The following is a 19,138-nucleotide window of genomic DNA, read 5'->3' on the forward strand; positions in this document are numbered from 1 at the left end:
AATAATGCTCTGCTAAGAGGAAGTGAACCACTGTAACTTCTAGAAATCCAGATAAGGGAAGACATTTCCTAATTAATCCTCTCTCAGCAAGCCAGTAATAGCATCTTTTTCTTGAACTGCTTAGAGGACTTTTTTTTTTTTAAATCCGGATACACACACACAGGCAGGATATACCCTTCATGTAAATGTGTTAGGAGTAGAAGCTCTATGCACAAATTTCTTTTAAGTGACTACTAAAAAACATATTTATGATCAGTAATAACATGCCCAATTCCAGAATTCATATACGGAATTCCCCACGGAATCCCTCCCCCATCATTATTAAACTACTTTTTTCTGCTCTGTTTCAGTGGCAAAGGAGTCCATACCCAAGAACTTTAAAAACACCTTGAGGCAGAACTCAAGAATGCTGTGATATAAGACATTTTCCTCTGTAGCCGGGAAGTTGTACTGTTACACCACCGAGTGTAAACCAGAGCCCACAAGTATCCACTCTGCTTTAGCAGCATCTCATTATCCTCTTTATCTTAGTGCAAAGTGACCAAACTTTGCACTAAGCAATGTAACAAAGCAACAGAATATGAGGGCACTAAACTTCCATAACTAATGTAACCATAAGACCCCGAAATTATTTTCAGCCACTTTGTAAAGCACCGTGAAGAAAAAAGTATTTGTATTACTATTATTCTAAAGACTTCACATCAAAAATCATCAAGCCAGTCACACACCATCATTATGCAGCTACTCCGTTTTTAATGTCATTACAGACACTATAGACAGAGGTTCTTAGAAAACATGAGAATGTTTTTTCCATTTTCTATGGATACATCAATTGCAAAAAAACCAAACTGAACCAAAAAAACCCCATAACCAAACAATTGTGGATCATAAAAAAAAAAAAAAAAAAAAAAACTATGAAAGGCAAACATGCTGCAAAAAATTACAGAACATATAAAAATCATCTTCAGGACCATTATCAGCAGTCCATGAAAAGACTCAAATGTCAGCCTCAAGCTAACACAGCTTTTTTTTTTCTTTTTTTTTTTTTGGGTGGGGGGAGTATCATTCCTTCCAATAATCAAAATGGGGTTTCTTACCAAATAAAAAATAAGTGTTATTTGAACCCTTCTACATAATAAGTAACACACATTTACAATGTTTAAAAACTGCTTTTAGTTTAGTAATAAAGTTAAAGAAATTGTTCTTTGAAAATTTAAAAAAGTCAGTTACCCTTTTACAAGGCTTCAGAATTCACAAAATACTACTCCAAATATTTTTGTGGGACAACTTAAGGTGTGAAGAAACTACACCTGTGGTTAAGCTCCTGGTTCTTGCTTCTTTTGCAAAATTTCTTCTAACATGCTCCATTTCCAAATTACAGAGAAAAGAGATTGAGGCCTAGAGTTACTGTTTTCTTCATTTTGGCAAAAGCATGTGCATTTTTAGAGCAATACTTCAGTGCACAACAGAGCCACCACAAGAAACCAAGGTACAGAAGGTGCTTTCCTTGGGCCTTTTCTTCAAGTAAGTCTAACTTTTCTACTTCTTTCTAGCAGATGAAGAAGTGCTAAAAGAAATTGCTAGCAAGTCACTCATTGATTGCAAAGTGAAAAGCTTCCTAGAACATACATAGTGCTTCTTTTTCTAGCTTGTATCCATTCTGCCTAAAGAACTGGCAGAATAACAAAATCTAATTTTAAATTTAAATGCAGTAATATAGAGATGTACAGTGATGTTGTGAAGTTAAAGTAGAACTTTGAGACAAGAAAGTATGGGGTTGGGGGGGGTTGGGGGTTTTTTTGCTTCCCTCCATAATCACAATGAGGAACAAACAAATTTACTGTTCACAGATCATATTCTGTCTGAATGAGCTCAACAGCAGGACAGAGCACCATATATCACATACTTTGTACATACCTTACAGGTAAGGGGTTATTTAAATCTAATTACCTTGATTTGTATTAAGTTCTAACAAAATAATTAGTACTTACATAGGCATTTTGTATCCAGAACTTGTTCTTTACTCAGATGCAGGGTAGTTAGAAAAATTACCATGACAAAAGATCACAGAGAAGGGCAACAAAAGAGACTGATTTATTGCAAGTCCTTGATTCCTTATTTACATCCTTGGCTCCTTTTCTATTTACTTGTAATAATTGCTTGGGATAGTAATCTTGCAATCCAAATTTTTCAAAATTAGTTTTAAGAATGGTAAGTCTTTCCAGCATCTGTTACAGTTCCCTTTATTATATTATTCAGTATCAACAGGCTCACTTGTAACTGCCAGGAGTCTCCCTTGCCCATCTGTCAGATTTTCAAACCAAAAACCTTGACTCTCCCATCTTGTGTTTGCTTGAATTTCAATGAAGAATAGGTGAAATATGAATTCATTTCAGTTTCCTCTTTAAAAAAAAAAATCTCTTTTGCAGAGAACACACAGAAGGTTGCTAGGACACTGCAAATGCATTTTGCTTATGCTAATCAACATGGTCTCATTTGCTTCTGAGTTTTACCTACAATCAGTTATTACACCTTGTTTAGTATTCTCAGTGCAAGTCCTCTCTTGCAAGTACTACTTCTGCACTCGTATTAGTCTATAACAAAACAAACAAGACACATGAAACACAAACAAGCAACATACTCCCTACACTTACAGAGTTAATGTACCTTTCCCTCTTTTAACAGATTTGAGACTGAGCTAACACTAGCCAGACAATCAACATCTGGCCCAACTGTATTGAGTCTGCATGGCCAGGTTTTGGTATTGGGAGGGCCGGAAGATGCTAGAAGCTTTCCCGATGTCCAGCAGAGCCAATCCCTGGTGGCTCCAAGATGGATGTGCTGCTGGCCAAGGGTGGGCCAATCAGAAGTGATGGTAATACCTTTGTGACAACATATTTCAGAAGAATAAAAAAAACCCAAACAGTTATCATGCAGAATGTAATTGCATCAAGAGAAGAGTGAAGTGAGAGTGAGAGGAACAACTCTGGAGACACCAACGTCAGTGCAGAAGGAAGGGGAAGAGGTGCTCCAGGCACTAGAGCCGAGCTTTCTCTGCAGTCCATGGTGCAGACCATGGTGAAGCAGCGGTGCCCCTGCGGCCCAGGGAGGACCACACAGATGCAGAGATCCACCTACAGCCCACGGAGGAGACCCACACCGGAGCAGGTGGATGCCTGAGAGGAGGCTGTGACCCTGTGAGAGGCTCACACTGAACAGGCTCCTGGCAGGGACCTGCAGACCTGTGGAGAGGTTTCCTGGCAAGACTTGGGACCACATGGCGGACCAATGTTGGAGCAGGCTGTGCCTGAAGGACTGCACCCCATGAGGGAAGAGTGCAGGAAGAGTGACCCATGTTGCGGCAGTTTGTTGAGTTTGTTGCCCATGAGATAGATTTATGCTGGGGAAGTCCATGGAGAAGCGTCTCCCATGGGAGGGACCCCACACCAGAGCAGGGGAAGGACTCCTCTCCCCAAGCAGCAGCAGGAACAACGTGTGATGAACTACCACAACCCCCATTCCCTGTCTCCTTGCACTGGTGGGGGAAGGAAATAGAGCTGGGAAGGAGGGAAGGTGTCTTTTTCAAGATCTTTTACTTCTCATTATCCTGCCCTGATTTTTTTGTTAACAAATTAAATTAATGTCTCTAATTCAAGTCTGGTTTTGCCTGTGATGGTATTTGATGAGTGATCCCTCCTGGTCCTTATTGCAACTCATGAACCCTTTATTATATTTTCTCTCCCCTGTGCAGGTGCAGAGGGGAGTGACAGAGGGACTTTGGTGGGTTGCTGGAATCCAGCCAGGGTCAACCTACACACTAACAAACAAGTTCAGGCACAAATATAAAGCACTTAAGCCAAAACACAGCTAATATATCAAGGAAGTAAATCTCATTCTTGTCTGCTGATTTTAAAGATCTGCCCATGATACAGAGGTTTAAAACAGGTAGAAAATTTAATAGAAAATCTTTCACATTCCCAGCCTTCAAAAGAGAGACTGTTTGGCAGGAGAGACACTGAACCTAGTCTGCAAGCAACCAAGGAAGAACAAGATCCAAACCAGCAGGAATATGAAGAATGTGTCAGCTTTTTAGGGGTGGATTAGCCTTTCCCTGTTTCAGCAAGGCCCATGTAAAAAATCTCTTCCTGTGTGCATGCACAGAGCCAGCCAAATTGTAGATGAAGGTCTGCTATGTACTACTGCTCCTCTTTTTCCTCTGTAGCACAGGCTAAAAGCTGATCTCAAGTAGCATGGTAGGAGCCAACCAGCAGTGTGCAAAGGGGACTGGTGAAGCAAATCAGATATTACAAACACATTCAGGCAGCTTTCAGCATCCAAATGCTGCAGATAAACAACTTAATATAGCAAATCACCATGCTCTTTGCATACTGCAAGTGCAAAGGAAAGCACAGTGGCTTAAAGTAACATTAAAATGGTTAGCAACCTTCAGTGAAGCATACCATGCATGCATGTCCTTACAGGAGTAAAAATCCATTTGTGCTCACATATGCTTTCATGTATTCCTGAAGGACTTGGAACTTGTCCTCTAGAAAATAAACATGTGACAATGAGAAATTAATTACAGCTCACAGAAGTTCTGTCCAGCAGGACAGCTCTTCCATATCTCCACATGTCCCAGTGCAGAATGAATACGACCAAACTTGCCTTAGTATCTCTCAGCAAGACCTTCCCTAGATCAGGCAGTCATCCAGATACAGATACATATGATTTAGCTGTGTAATTTAAACCACTGAGAGTGTACTAAGAACTCGATCACGACATGGACTTTCAAGAGTCATTACTGACCCTTGATTTGACCCCAATGTTTATTCCTTGAGACCCAGGCAGACTGCAAGTGCTGAAAGACAACAGTCAATCAAGGCATGTTAGAGAGCTGAGATATAAAGGTAGAAATTAAGCACTGGGCCTCCTCTTATCTAGGTTATGATGAATACCAGTCTTTTTTGTTTGAAATGAAAATGTCTACTGAGCTTCCTCCATATTCTCAAAGAACATCTTTGGTGTCCTACAAGAAGCATCAAGGTATTTTCCTATCAGACTCTTGCGAAAAATTTCCTAACTTGTCATTGTTACATTTTCAGTACTTTTTGATAGAGGTTTCCATCTATGTGATGCTTGGGCTTCTGCTCTGTCCAAAACAAGCTGCAGTAACAAAGAGGAAAGGCAACATTGCATGGCATGCCAGTTTCAATCTGTAGGAAGAGTGACAGGGTGTTAACTCTGTCAATGCTGGTACCATTTAAAGATGGTTTCTTAGTTAGTATGGAAGAGCAAGAATGGATGATGTACCCAGGATCCTCTTATGCTTGTTTGTGATTTGAGCTAGCAGCTTTTCTAGCAGAGTTGAAAGCAATGGAAACCAACTTCTTGAGGTCAGGTGAAGCCAATTTACCTTCCCCATTATTAGTATCATTCTGTATGTGCATTAATAGCTAGCAGGCTTTCCACAGATTCCCACATCAGTCTTACCTAAAGTCATTAAGCCTGTAGAAGCATCCAGATCCTAGTGATAACAGATCCCAAAGCGTATGATTCTCAGTTTCATGAGTCACAGTTGTGTATCAGTGGCTTCAAGAAGAATGAGGGTTTCTTTTCTAGAGTCAGGGCCAACTTAGATGCTTTTGTTGCTTAAACAAAGATTTGTACTGAAAACAAACATCATAGGAACAGATCCCCCGAAGTACAACTGACACAATGTTACCTGATACTGAGTCAGCTCTTCCTCCTGTTCCACCGAATTCCTAATTTTTATGCTTCACTAGAAAGACAAAAAACATCTGCCTTAATATTCAAAGCAATACAAAAACCAACTTGGTTAAGATTTCTAAAATGCCATCATATCCTCCAGCCTTTATGTAGTTCCTACTGCTGGATCTTCTGTCTCATCATCACAAGCCATTATGGAGATAGATGCCTTTCAGAAGGAGGAATCACTGCAGTGAAAATACTGATACCTGCAGATTTAAAATTTTGTTATTAAGGACATAATGTACAGTACCAAAACCACTGATTAGTTCTAAGTGGCAAAACAGAAGACCAAATCATCAAATGAACTCTGAAAGAATACAAAGTGAAGTTACAAAAATTAACAGATGAAATGCTAGCCAAGTTACAACTTTGCCATAAATTATCAGATTAAACTACAGAACGGTTGCCCTGGAGGCAAGTAATAAACTATAGAGATGAAATTCTGTCTTGCATGCATGCAACAGATGCACACCTGCCACAGCCTTACATGTTCAAAAGGTAAATGTCTTCTCCTTCCCTTTCTCCCCCCTCTATTGCCATGGATCATTACAATGAAAGCTGGCTTACATGAAGCCAACTCACAGCATCTCAGAAGGCAGTCCTCCTAGGCTCCAAGCCGTCAGAGAAAAGACAAAGCCTCTACAGAAAGGGATTCCAAGCGTAAGTCTAATATACATGTGCAAATTACCCTCCACAGGAGCCTGTCATAACTAAAGGCATATCTGTGCTAAGTGTTTACTGAAACCACATGAATCTCTGTGGTCTGGTATAAACAAGCTGTTTCAATTACAGAAGTTTCCCTACACACAAGATGTTAGAGACACATCTGGTGAAAACCAACTTAGTTATCGTTGCAAGATTACCTCAGTGTTCTGAACATCATTAAGTTGTCAGAAACATATTGTTCTATTAGTAGGACAGTTAATGTAAGTCAAACTGGTACTACTGCAAAATAAGTTCTAAAATTGCCCCTTTGCCCACAAAGCCAGCTGGAGGTCATCTCTCATTGCATCTAGCACCACTCACCTTAATAACCATTGAATCAGTCGAGAAGTCAATGGTGAACACCCCTGACAAACACCCAAAGCCTTAATGCAAGGAAGGCGTCATTTCCAGGTATTATACAGCCGTGGTTTCACTCATGTATCTACCAGAAAGACCTAAGAGCAGCTTACACCAAGACAAGACAAAGACAGGAGTATAAAGATGTATAACCTTCGAGGGGCATAAAGCTGTATATCCTTTGATCTACTTGTATCTATATTTTAAAAAACCCTATGAGATTGGGTAAACCCCATCTCATATGTACCACTTCTACTTCTTAGCCACTGCATTAGGAACTTTAAAACTGCTGAGCCAATTTTATTTTGGGAATATTTTGAACTTTACTACAGTGTTGCAATGCAAATAACTGCGATGTTGATATACCTTTCATTCCGCTTCTTTGTATTACAATGTTTTTCCTCTTTCCAATTATGCTAGAAGCACTAAGTCTGAATCTCTTTCCTTTTGCCAGAATACATACATTTCTACCCCTTTCCTTTAATTCTCTTCTTCTTAAACCCATCTACTCTCCTTCTGAACATGCTCCTATATCCTACACAAACAGATAAACCATCTGCACCAAATCTTTCAATCCGATCACTAAAACAAATATAATGAATCTTTACTTAGGTTTCAAGTTGGTCACTATAAAACCTCAGTCACATACCTCCTATTTTTAATCCAACACTATACTACTAGTAGGCACAAAAAGATAGTTTAAAGAGGTAGACTGCTTTCACCAAAGGAAATTTTTCACACTGGAAATTAAGAAAAAAAAATTGGCAATGAAATTAACAGCTGCTGCTTTAATTCTCTGTTCTGCTCACATTACACCAGCAGAACGAGAAAATGTATTATAACCTCCTTTCACACACAGATATTTCCCCTGGAAGGCAGTATCACTGTCAGATTTTTGCTTGTTTCTTTTGGAATAGTTATTTTAGTTTTCAGATACACTTTTGAACAGTTTCGACAGCATTCTTAGTGTCCAGTGAGCCAAAGCAATGGGAAACAGCAAGTAAGGAAAAATAAACTCTTTATCATATTCTGATCCAGTTGCTAGCAACATCGAAGATAGATAGTAGAAAATGGCTCCTCAACTGTCAAAATTAAGTATCAAGGCAGCAAAATATGGTCATAATTGCATTTTTCTGGTTTCTGAGCCTAGAGAAAGGATTAGGTTAATCTGCACAGTTTAGTCCTGAACAGAATACTTCTTTGCTTTGCTTGTACTATAAGCTGACTCATCACTTCAGAAGCAGAACAACATTCAGGAAGAAACTACTACAGTGTGATCTTCCACAGGAAAAATATCCCACTTTTATATATTGAAGTAGAGGAAAGGGGCTGCTACCTACTGCACAAAATCGTATGAACAGCCAGGCATACCAAAAGCTGGCTTCAGCTTTTTCAACTACTCTGCTGTTGTATTCCCAATTTATGTGGCACACAGCAGACCAAGAAAATAAAGAAGTTTCTGACTTAAAAGGCAAAAATTGGTAACAAGAATACAAAGGGAAGCAGGATTACCCTGCAATACCACCAGAAGAGTTAACCACCAAAATGCCTATCGCCCCTGTACCTAAGGACAACACCTATATCAACAACTTAATGCTCCATTTCCCCGTCCAGAGAATGTGTGTGTGTGTATTAAGAAATGTGAAAAAATTGAAAAAAAATCTAAGACAGTCTCTTGTGTGGTCCAGCTCACAGTTCACACCAAGTCAATTATCGGTGCATGAAGCTACTCAGTAAACCTGGCTCACAAGAATAGAAAGCTATTAGCTAATAATGAACATCAGGCCTGATGGAAATGGTCACAATAATTAGGTGAAGGAGAAATAGAAAAAGAAGTAAGAGCAGGACTGAGTCTAATGAAAACTGAAAACTTACAGAAAGAAATATGTAAGGAAGAAGGCCAGAAGATGAGGAAACTTACTGTGAGGGAAAAGAGCTGGCTTTGTCATCTGTGATACACCAGGATATAATTCTAACTTGATGGATGATTGCTGGCTTCATACTTAACTTCCATGTAACTTCTCTCCAATGGAGACAGTACAGTCAGATTTTAGTGCCAGAGTAACTACTACTCTTTTATTGAAATACTACACTTCTAGGCAGACCATGAAAAAGCTACTACCTAGTGATAAAGCAACATTAACTCATGTATTTTATTGTTATATTTTTAAGCTTTATCAATTTTTCACAGAGACATGTACCATTTAATAGTGTTTCTAGCATGCTAGGGTGGATATTGGGGCTTTGAAACAGGTTGGGAGAACAAAATATCAGAAGCTCATTTGCCAGAAATGTAAGAAAAACTGACTATAAAGGTACTTCAAGTAAGCCTGAGCTTAAAGGGAGCTCCTGCACCTGGAGACAAAGCAGGTGGTGGATGTCCCAGGTGAGGCCCTGACCGCCAGCTACCAAACAGACACAGCACCTTGATGATGTAGGGTTGAGAAGGCCTAAAACCCTCAAAGGTGGTGGAAATACATGAACACCTCTAAGTGTCAGTGCACTTCAGTAGTTCTGTTTCAGTCTCCACCAACACTAGCTCTGCTGTGGGTCAAATGCTTCGCCACCCAACATTCTACAAAGGCAGAAAGCAGTCAAGACAAGAAGAAAATCTCCAGCAAAAGCACTCAGCCTGTAAATGTATCCCACTCACACTCATTCCCAGCAGCCACTACCCATTACTTTGTGTAGTGCTTTTGTCTGCTTAGGGCCATTTCAGCTGCTGACATAGGCCAAGAGCTAGATGGCAGCAACAGCAATGGGTGGGAATGACTACAGGAGGACTATAAATAAGCTAAATATGTCATCTTTGTTATTTTATTTCCCGTAGAAACATTCAATTCTAATATTTAAATCATTAACTAGCTGTATGGACTCAGTGAAATTTTTTCCCCAGTCTCCCTTTTTATCTGGACTCTAAACAAGGTTTCTGCTTTACTTCCAATGCTTCACCACATCTATTCTCATTTTGTTAAGATTGAAGAGAGCTGAGAGGACCACTAGTTATGACCTCAAAGGCTGAAAAATGGCAAGGGAAGTCAAATTCACAGGAAATGACACTATTCTGCCTAACTTTTCTTTCCCAGAATAATACCACACCTTTTTAACACAGTTGGATGTTTTTGCAGATCATTCCAGAGCAACTGAAGCACCAATGGACACAACAGCCTAGTACCAGATTTGTTTTCCCACAGGCCTTTGCTCATCTGCTACTGTACAATGACTGTTTTCAACATCACTAAGGCTAACTGGAAACTATAAACAAGGGAACTAATGCTTACCCTGTCATAGCTGGAATGTGAAAGACCATTGGCTGGAGTACCATTGTGGGTGGGAATATTGGATGCATTTTATTTCTTCCTCCATCCTGAAAACAGAACAGCCTACTGTGGCTTTACTGACCAAAATGCAAAATATCAAAATGCAAAATACAGAAGCTGTCAGATGGTGAATAAGCATCAGCCCATCTACTTCCTTCATTTAGATAATTCAAGTACTGTAAAGAGATAGATCAGAGTCCATCAAATCCCAGGTACAGAAACTTTACCAAAAGAACAAAGTAAAACCTTTATGAAAACCAATGCTGTTTCACTCCAAGATCCTTAAATGCAAAACTTGAGCAGGGTTTCAGTTCTAAATAATGCAAGTCGTTTCCGTGGTATGATTTAAGAGCAATCCAGGCCCATATGGGAAGGTACTACCATTAAAGCCTCTTTCTGCCACCAATACAGCAGAAGTCTCAAGTGCAAGAGTTGAAGGAAACTGAAAAATATTTCCATTTCCAAACAATTCCAAATTTATCCAAACATTGCTTAACACAAATTCCCCAAAAAAGCTAAAGGCTTACTGAAGTTGAAGGTTTGCCAGAGAGGATAAAGGACTGAGTAATATCACAGGATCCAGACTCTGCAACCCACCCACGGCAGAGTATGTCCAAAACGGAGCCAATCTGTTACAGGAAACTTTGTTTTCAACAAAGAATCTTTTTACTCGACCATGTATGTTTTCTAAGGGATGTTTTTCAGACCACAGAATACTTATGCAAGCGAGGAGAGCTCTGAAGAAGCTTTATTTTAATTTCTTCCCTGACACACTAAGACCCTGGAATTTCAAAACTGGGACAGACAATTTCACCCTACAGAATATTTTTCACTTGTCTCTCCACAATATAGGTATAATTTGCACTTTGTACAAATCCCTTTCACTGCCTTCTAAATCTATTTCCAGACCAAACAGTTTCAACCGCTGCAAGGCTGTGAAATACTTTTAAATGAAGACCAGTTCAGAAAAATCAGATAAGCATCTTTTGTTTCTTGCATGGGCCAATTACTACATTTTCTACTTGCTTTTATCTGAAAAAATAATTAAAAATTCCACTGTACTCTGAAGAAATGCAATGCATCCTGAAATCCTCAGGGTTCTTAAACAGAAGGTACTATAGCAATACAAGTATTAACCATTGTCCTGTAGCTTTTGAACAGTCCTTATTTCAAGGACACAAGTATTCACAGATGAAACAAAAATATTCTTGCATAGAAGATGGTTTCACTGAACTTAACTCTGGTTGTTCCAATCCTACTTTCCCCTCCGATAAATAAGCAAAACTTCCCAAGATACATGTCAGCTCAGATGCTGGAGGTGGTAAATACTGGATGCTAGATAAAAAGATAGCCTTAATATACTGCTTCATGCTGCTGCCATTGTCTCAGAGAGACAGAAGATCGCTATTAAGTCTGCAGTTTGTCGAACAAGTCCAAAAAGCAGCACTACTGCAAAGGGAACAAGGGACTGAGATTGCCAAGCAATCCTTTTTTTAATTATTAAGTCCTATTGGCAGTACACTGGCATTCTGTCTTGAGGACAGAACTAAGCATCTGGGAAAGGATTTCAAAAATTCGCTCCAAAATGAGACCTCATATTGTAGCAGTTTGCCAGAAGCTAATTTGCAATTTTAGCTCTACCTTCCATAGTCAGCCAGCACAGCTTTGCTTCGCAAGTATCCAGATAACGAGCAATCTGCTCTTGATCCTGCGTTCAAAGTACTTAAAGTGATTAACAGATCTGCGCATGGAATAATTCCGGGCTTTCCGCATGTAGCCTTTACCTACCTTCTGTTGGGTACTCTGCTGCTCATTTCAGTAGGACTGCATCTTTATTCTAATATCTGTTTGAGGTGCAGAAGGCTAAGTGTTGCATAAGATCCTGGAGAGGACAGAGTTTAAGACCCGTTCAAAATTTCACATCTTAGAAGCAAAACCAAAAACCATTAATACTGCCTCTAGTAATAAGCAAATATTTTCTCTCTTATTACTAACCATTCAGCAACAGCACATTTAAAAAATATATATACCTTGGAACCTATACCTTCTTAATTACTGGGTACAAGTCCGGGTTCAGCAAATCCATAAAGCTGCACAACTGTCCTCTTCTATCAACCTAGAGGAGGTGATGGATGTGACAGCACAGCAGTTCTTGGATTTTAAGCCATGCAGTACAGTAACTCTAAAGAGCTAATGCATAATGGGGGAGGGGAGAGGAAAGGCCTCCAAAGCCCCGATATATTTAGAATCGATCCTTTCACCTAGGCAGGGTGAAAAAAGTCTTATCGCTTTAGTGATCCATACAAAACACTATGAATGCTCCTGGAGAATGCTCAGGTGAGTTCCTGGGAAAAACAGAGCGGTTCAGCTCTGGTTTCAGACTAAATCCTACCATACTGCTGACATTGGAACAACCTTTAGCTCAGGCATGGATTATTATACTCTTCATAATCAGTTAAATGCTCCAAGTCAAAAATATAAATACATCTGTACTCAACACAGGGCATTGCCAAACCATATCAGTTTGAAAGCCTGCAACAAATCAGGAACTTGTATTAGGCAACAACAAAAAAAGGAAAGGGAAGAATAAAATCACATGAATGACATTCATCATTTGTCACTCAAGAGACCACCTGAAAAGAGATTTAATAATAATGCTAGTTCAGTGGGAGCTGTTTCCAGGCAAATATAAACATGAAATTCATGATGAAAAAAGGTAGCCAAACTGTTTTTGTTTTGGTTTCAATGAAGACATCTTTATGAAACAGTAAATAACACCAACGCATTCATGGAATAAGCTGGTACTGCAAAATGTAGAAGGTAAGAAAGACATAAAAACCTCACAGGCAGCAGCACAATCCACACCAGAAGCTGGGGTGCTTTATGGGGTTTTTAAATCAGATTTTATTTAAAATATTGTAAAAAGGTAGAGAGGTGTATTTTCATTCATCAGAAAAAATGTTAAAAGGTTCTTAGATGCACAATTGACACCAAGCTACAGCTGACAATAGTAAAACTCAGGAGTTTCTTGAATACTGCGGAGTTTGACCTTAAGGTGAGCAGAACAAGTTGCCAGCTGCTGAGAAAGAGGGCATTCCTCCACTGTTGTACATGAAAGTCCACACAAGATAACAGCTCATCCAATAAAGCCATCAAAAAGCTGTTCATTTTTTGATGTGCTACATTTATATTAGGGTTCTTTGACCCAGCTTACCCGGTGATCAAAGATTCTGACTACACAGTAACCTGATGAAGCATTAGCAATATTCCCTGGTTATCAGATGACCACAATCATATCAAAACCACACATTATGTGACTGATTACATCAAACAAGAAAAAGCAAATCAATAAATCCAGGGCAAGACTGACAACACTTCAACAGGCAGAATTAGGCATATTGAGTTCTATTAATCAAAGTGACAGGATTTTTCTTATTCTCAGGATCCTTGAACAGTGCAAAGTCAAAAGGAACTAAAGACTATTCTCTAACATCTTTCCATAGGCCCCTACTCACAAAGGAGAAATAACAGGAATTGTAATGCTTTTGTGGTAGGTGGACCACATGGCCTGGTTCACATACATCCCACCACCCTTATATGTACCATCCTTACAGCAATTACTCATATTAGCATTTCTTTGTAGTATACCAGGAACCTCTCAGGAATTCCCAGCTTAAGTACAGAAATTGCTGTGATAAACAAAATCTTTGTGGCAAAAGTATTTACCTGTTACTCATAAGTGGAGCTTTGCTACACATCTCAACAATTAATCTACGCATAGCCAAGGAGGAAGCCGTGCTTGCATTTTAAATGTTTCCAGTTGTGATACAAACAGCAGATCTTAATATTTCTTAATGGCCAAAGCAAATTCCCGGAGCATGTTTGACAACACATCAGAGATGGATGTACAGAAAACTAAGAGCTTGGCTTGTAGCTGTAAAAATTATCCCAGACATAAGGCATTGTCTTGGGGTGATGACAGGCATACAGCATTCAAAGCACATACAGAATTTCAGAGACAATTTGGAACCCGTATGTGCACTAGACAATGCTTGCTATTTTGGGAGGGTATTTTTGTTTTAAATAAAAAATGGTGTTACAATAAATGTGTGAGCAATACAACAATGCTTCTAGAAAGCAAAGTGGAAGGGCTGCGCGTGGCAGTAATACAAACGGTTCATAGGAAGACTGCGTGTCCTCTGGCTGCTTCCCTCCCCAAGAGGGCCCTAAGTGATGCTGCACCACGCTGCCATGACCACCATAATGACTATTCTACAGACTGGGACACAGATTTACTGTTCTGTGGGCAAGAGCTCTTCTTTCTGATCTTAAGAAACAGTGATGAAACCCAACAATATAATTCTGAGTTGTTATGTATTGGAATAGTTTCTCAGTGCATGAAGTTCTGTTACTATTTCTTTTTCATATTTGCAAAAAGCTCGGGTCTGAGGAAGACCTTTCATTAGCAGTTGGACAATTAACCGGCAATTAGCAGACATGCCAGTCAACTTTGGCAACCTTTTGGCAATCAAAGTCACACCAACATAACAAACTACCCTAGAATCAGAAAGCGAACATGTACCAAAAAGCAGCTACTTAAAACCATGTGTTATACCCCGCATTCTTTCAAACAGCTTAAGGTTTCCCTTGTCCTGTCATAAGGAAATATACACAGTGTTCAAAATGGGATAGTACTTAAAATTAAGGGATCACCTTGGGTGATGAATCATCACATCAAAGACCAAGACTGTGTTTAATGTCTGATGCTTCAAGAGCGAGTTTGTTTCAGATATGTTGAAATTCTGAATAGAATTGTTTGATAAGAAAAGCAAACGTGAAGCTGCTGACAGATGTCAGTCAAAATTCAAATTAAGTTTATTGATGTGGAAGAAACACCAAAAAAAAAAAAAAGTGGAGATCAAGGAATTATTCTAGCTTCCCAGAAATACCACAAGGCTGTTTTCACTCTTGACTGGCTCCTTAGAAATTTCAGAAGAACACAGATCTTTCCCAGCTCTGTCACAGATGGTCAGACAGTGAATTCAGAGGATGCCTACAGACAGCTCCTGCACGACAGAGCTTAGGTCTGTCCTATGCCTCCATATGCACAGCTTGGATAAAGTACTTAACACCACAACTCTTATTTTTTCTTAGGAGCAGAGAGAACCCTGCAAAAAATGTACACAGCGGCTCAATTACATGAAAAGGATATTGGCTAGGTTTTTGAGTGTAATATACAAATTTCATTTCTTAAAAATGAGAGGTACTTGTCTATGAAGGTAACAGATTCCATCTGTGAAGTTGCCTTTTTACTACTTAGTGTGGGTGGGAGGATACCAAAGTGTTCTTGTGGACATCAAATTTATTTCAGAAAGACTTCCTACTTTTGACTTGCAATTAACAGTGAAAGTATCGATCCATATTCAACTAAAACAAACCATTTACAGAAGACGTATTTATTTTGGAATTCTCAGAAATCTACTAAGACATGAAAATAAGATGGCAACATGAAAGCATCTGTCAAACCTCTCTGAGAAGAAAATAGCTGCACTAATTTACAAAAGCTAAGGAAGAAAAATCCCAAGAAAGTACCTAAGTACAACATACAAACTATCACCCTACTTCTGGGAATTCCTGGTATTTTAACATCTTAAAAATTAGCAACACTTCCAGGCAAAATTTACATCTTCTGCACTAATAGTACATAAAATCAGGTTTTTTTCATTATTTTCAATGAAAATGTGTAGTATTAATGGCATGAATTTCCTCATTATATTACCACAAGCAAAAAAATTATGGTTATTTGGAATTTTTCAACTACAGCAGAAGTGACCAGGATATCAGCACAAATGATGATACTCGGGGGAGAGAGAGAAATATAAGCAGAGTAACCAGAACTAGGAGTTATGCACCATTAGCAATATCTTACAGCTTGTTTACAGAATCAGGTAATTGCATAAGGGCAGAACCTAAACTCATCTTTCATCAGCCTTACAAGTATATTCAGGCTGTTTGAAAGGCCTGATTTCTACTGTACACAGTTTTTAAACTTAGAAAAAAAGAAAGAAAAGAAGGAGTTTTACTGATTTTTGCTCCCTGAAAATTCATCTTCCAGCTGTTGTCTTCCACACCACCACTACCCCCCCCCAAAAAAATTCACCTTTTTACCACTTTCCTCGTACAGGGCAAGTGTAACTTGGGTAACAACCCAACTAAGAACAGATCAATTATTCACCCAGTGAAGAGCATTCAGATATCACTGAAATAGCTTCACTACATTTTACAAGAAGCATTACTCACAGTCATTTAATTGGACTGACAAAGGAAACCCATTCTGATAGAAGGTACAACACTGGAGACTTAGTCAGCAAATTACACTGGAGTACCAGAAGCAGCAATAACAGCGCAGACTTCCTAACTGCTCTGCCAACGTACATTCAGCAGACCCTGGAAGAGTTCTCCTCTACACCTCTGCCAGACAGAGGAAGAGGTTTACAAGAACTTTTCCTGCTTTGAAAAGACCAACAGAAGAGTGTAACTATGACTGGATTAAAATTAAAAAATAAGGAATCTTTTAAGTCCTAGGAACAACTATCCATAGACCATGTGGAAAGTCAGCTCTACTGGCATCTTTATGAACACATAAAGACTTAACTACATTAAATAAGCAAAGCTATAGCAGAGTTTGGAATTCTTTTAGAAAGCTAGCGCTTTGAATCTCAGGACACCACAAGCTTACACTGGTGATCCAAAAAGTAGGAGAGATAAAGACTTCAAATAACTTGAAGAGAAGAACTACTGAACTTGCCTGAATCAGAACTGTTGGGGTTTATTTTGACCTCTGTCCTTTCCTCTTTCTTTGACCTTGGCAATGTCACTTTGCTGCTAATCTTCTGTGCCACTTTGTGGAACACAACAATGGTGACTTTTAAAAAGCATTTTGCTAACTGGCATGAACACCCTCAGCAAAATCTTTCTATGCAGTGCAAATAACAAACATGTTTTGCTGAGACAGTCACAAAAAAGAGCAAATACGCTTTTGCTAGTTCTCCACAGTATTAGTTAACTGGCTTTATTCCTATAGCAATGCTGGCATATCTAACATTGACAGACAAACAGAAACAAACAGGACCAACTTTGTAATTTGCAATACTTCACTAAAACCAACAGGACTCTCCCTTTTTGATCCTAAGCATTATATTCCAGGCACTTTTCTCTGACCAGAAATGAGACTTGAATCACAGATGAGAGATAAAAGAAAGGAAACTCTTAAGAGCTGTTCTAAGTGCAGTGATGTTGACTTCAGTGGGCATTTCTAGTTGCTTTTATTCTATAGGTCAGCATTTAGATTATTTAGGTGCTTTCACATTGGGAAAGGCCTACCAAGGATTCTGTAACATATGCTCAGTGGCTCACCAAAATGCAGCTGAAGAAGGAGAGGTTGGAGATATCACCAGACGAAGAGAAGCAGCAGCAGCCAGTGAGGATTCTGTCAGATTAATAAGATTAATTTTCATTTGGAATAAATTGAATCCCTTAAATCAAATGCCCAAAATAAAAAGAGAAATACTTATCTCCCCACACAGCAGAACCAAATAGCTGTCCTAAATAATCTTCTTTCTCTCGTGTAGTTTTATGACTGACATATGAGTTGCTAATGCCACTGAAACACTTGTCTACCAGACTTACTGCCAGCTGAACTCACACTCAACGAAGTAATTTCAGAGTCTCTAAAACTAAATCACAAGTGTGCAATTTATTCTGTAAAGACCTTTCTGTACTCACTTCCTGATTACATTCCCAAAGCAATGAAACAGGCAGCCCCCAGAACCTCCAAGATTTACAATATATCTTCCTCAAACATGGTACTAAACATACAGAGCACTTTTCCTACACTCCAAATGTATTAGCACCAAATGTAAAGTTATGAAAATGAAAAGAAGAAAAACTACAGAACAGAAAAAAATTCCTTCTTTCAATCAAAAAAGATGGATAACAGACAAATGATTTGGAGTGCTTTTTGATGAGGAGTATCTCAAGAAAGAGACACCTCCCGGAATCTTCAAATAATTGTCTGAAGTTCAGTTCAGATGAACAAAACTGAAGTTACCTCCCAAAGTAATCAAAACCCTATGTTCTTTATTACACTACCAGAAATGTTGACAACTATTCTGAGCATTGTTTTGGTATATACTGAGTCCACAAAGCTGCAATAGTTTAAATCAAAAAGGATTTTTTTCCCAAATCCTTATATAATGGGGTAATTTCTCAGACTTGTATTAGGGTGTCCACTTGACATGTTCAAAATGTAACGTGATCTGCTTAAAAGATTCATCATGAAGTACTGTTCTTATGCATTCTGTGTCTGTCTAAACATAAGCAGACATCTGACAACAAAGCATTCTCTGATTTTCTTCTATTCTAGTAGAAAAACTGATTTTAAATAAGGCAACTCTGTTCTTTCCCACTCCCCCATCTTGTTCCCTAACTCCCAAACTAACTCATCCTGTAGCTTCCGATGCACAGTGTACATCCCAGCTGGTGCTTGAAGGCAAGATGAGATGTAGGAGAATCACAGTCTATTACTCAACACAGGCAGTACCAACCAGTAAATCAATACAGCTGATGCTCCCATGACAGCTCTACTGTGCTTGTAGATGTTTAGTACATGTAAGAAATGCATCTGCAAGAATCCTTTCCAAGTTCCTGCAAGCAGAAGCTCTTCCCTCACCACAGACACATCACTGCCTGTCACCTGGTGGGTGGTAACTTGTGCAAAGAAAATGATGGAAGCTTGTAATTCTACAGGCACAAAGCTAACAAGATAACCGGCTCTCCATTATCCACAGCAACTGAGAAAACTAAGTTCATCAGAAAAACAGAAAAAAAGTAAGCTATATATTAATCAGGATGCAATAATATACTTAGTCTACTAATCTTTACAAAACTAGTAAAAAGCTTTCCACAGAAAACAGAGCAGAGGAATT

At 38.9% G+C, this 19,138-nt stretch overlaps 1 protein-coding gene and 1 long non-coding RNA gene across 2 annotated transcripts in view; one reads left to right on the forward strand and one right to left on the reverse strand.

Moving 5' to 3' along the window:
* The window catches only part of MAP3K9 (mitogen-activated protein kinase kinase kinase 9), a 63,239-nt gene that overhangs the window by 35,596 nt on the left and 8,505 nt on the right, over positions 1–19,138 (reverse strand). The gene's annotated exons all lie outside the window — the stretch shown is intronic.
* Positions 922–3,482, forward strand: LOC125327043. Its single transcript, XR_007204122.1, has 3 exons — positions 922–1,524; positions 1,851–1,924; positions 2,686–3,482. It is a non-coding gene; the product is annotated as an uncharacterized LOC125327043 (long non-coding RNA).

The sequence above is a fragment of the Corvus hawaiiensis genome, chromosome 6 (assembly GCF_020740725.1).
Source record: "Corvus hawaiiensis isolate bCorHaw1 chromosome 6, bCorHaw1.pri.cur, whole genome shotgun sequence".
NCBI lineage: Eukaryota > Metazoa > Chordata > Aves > Passeriformes > Corvidae > Corvus > Corvus hawaiiensis.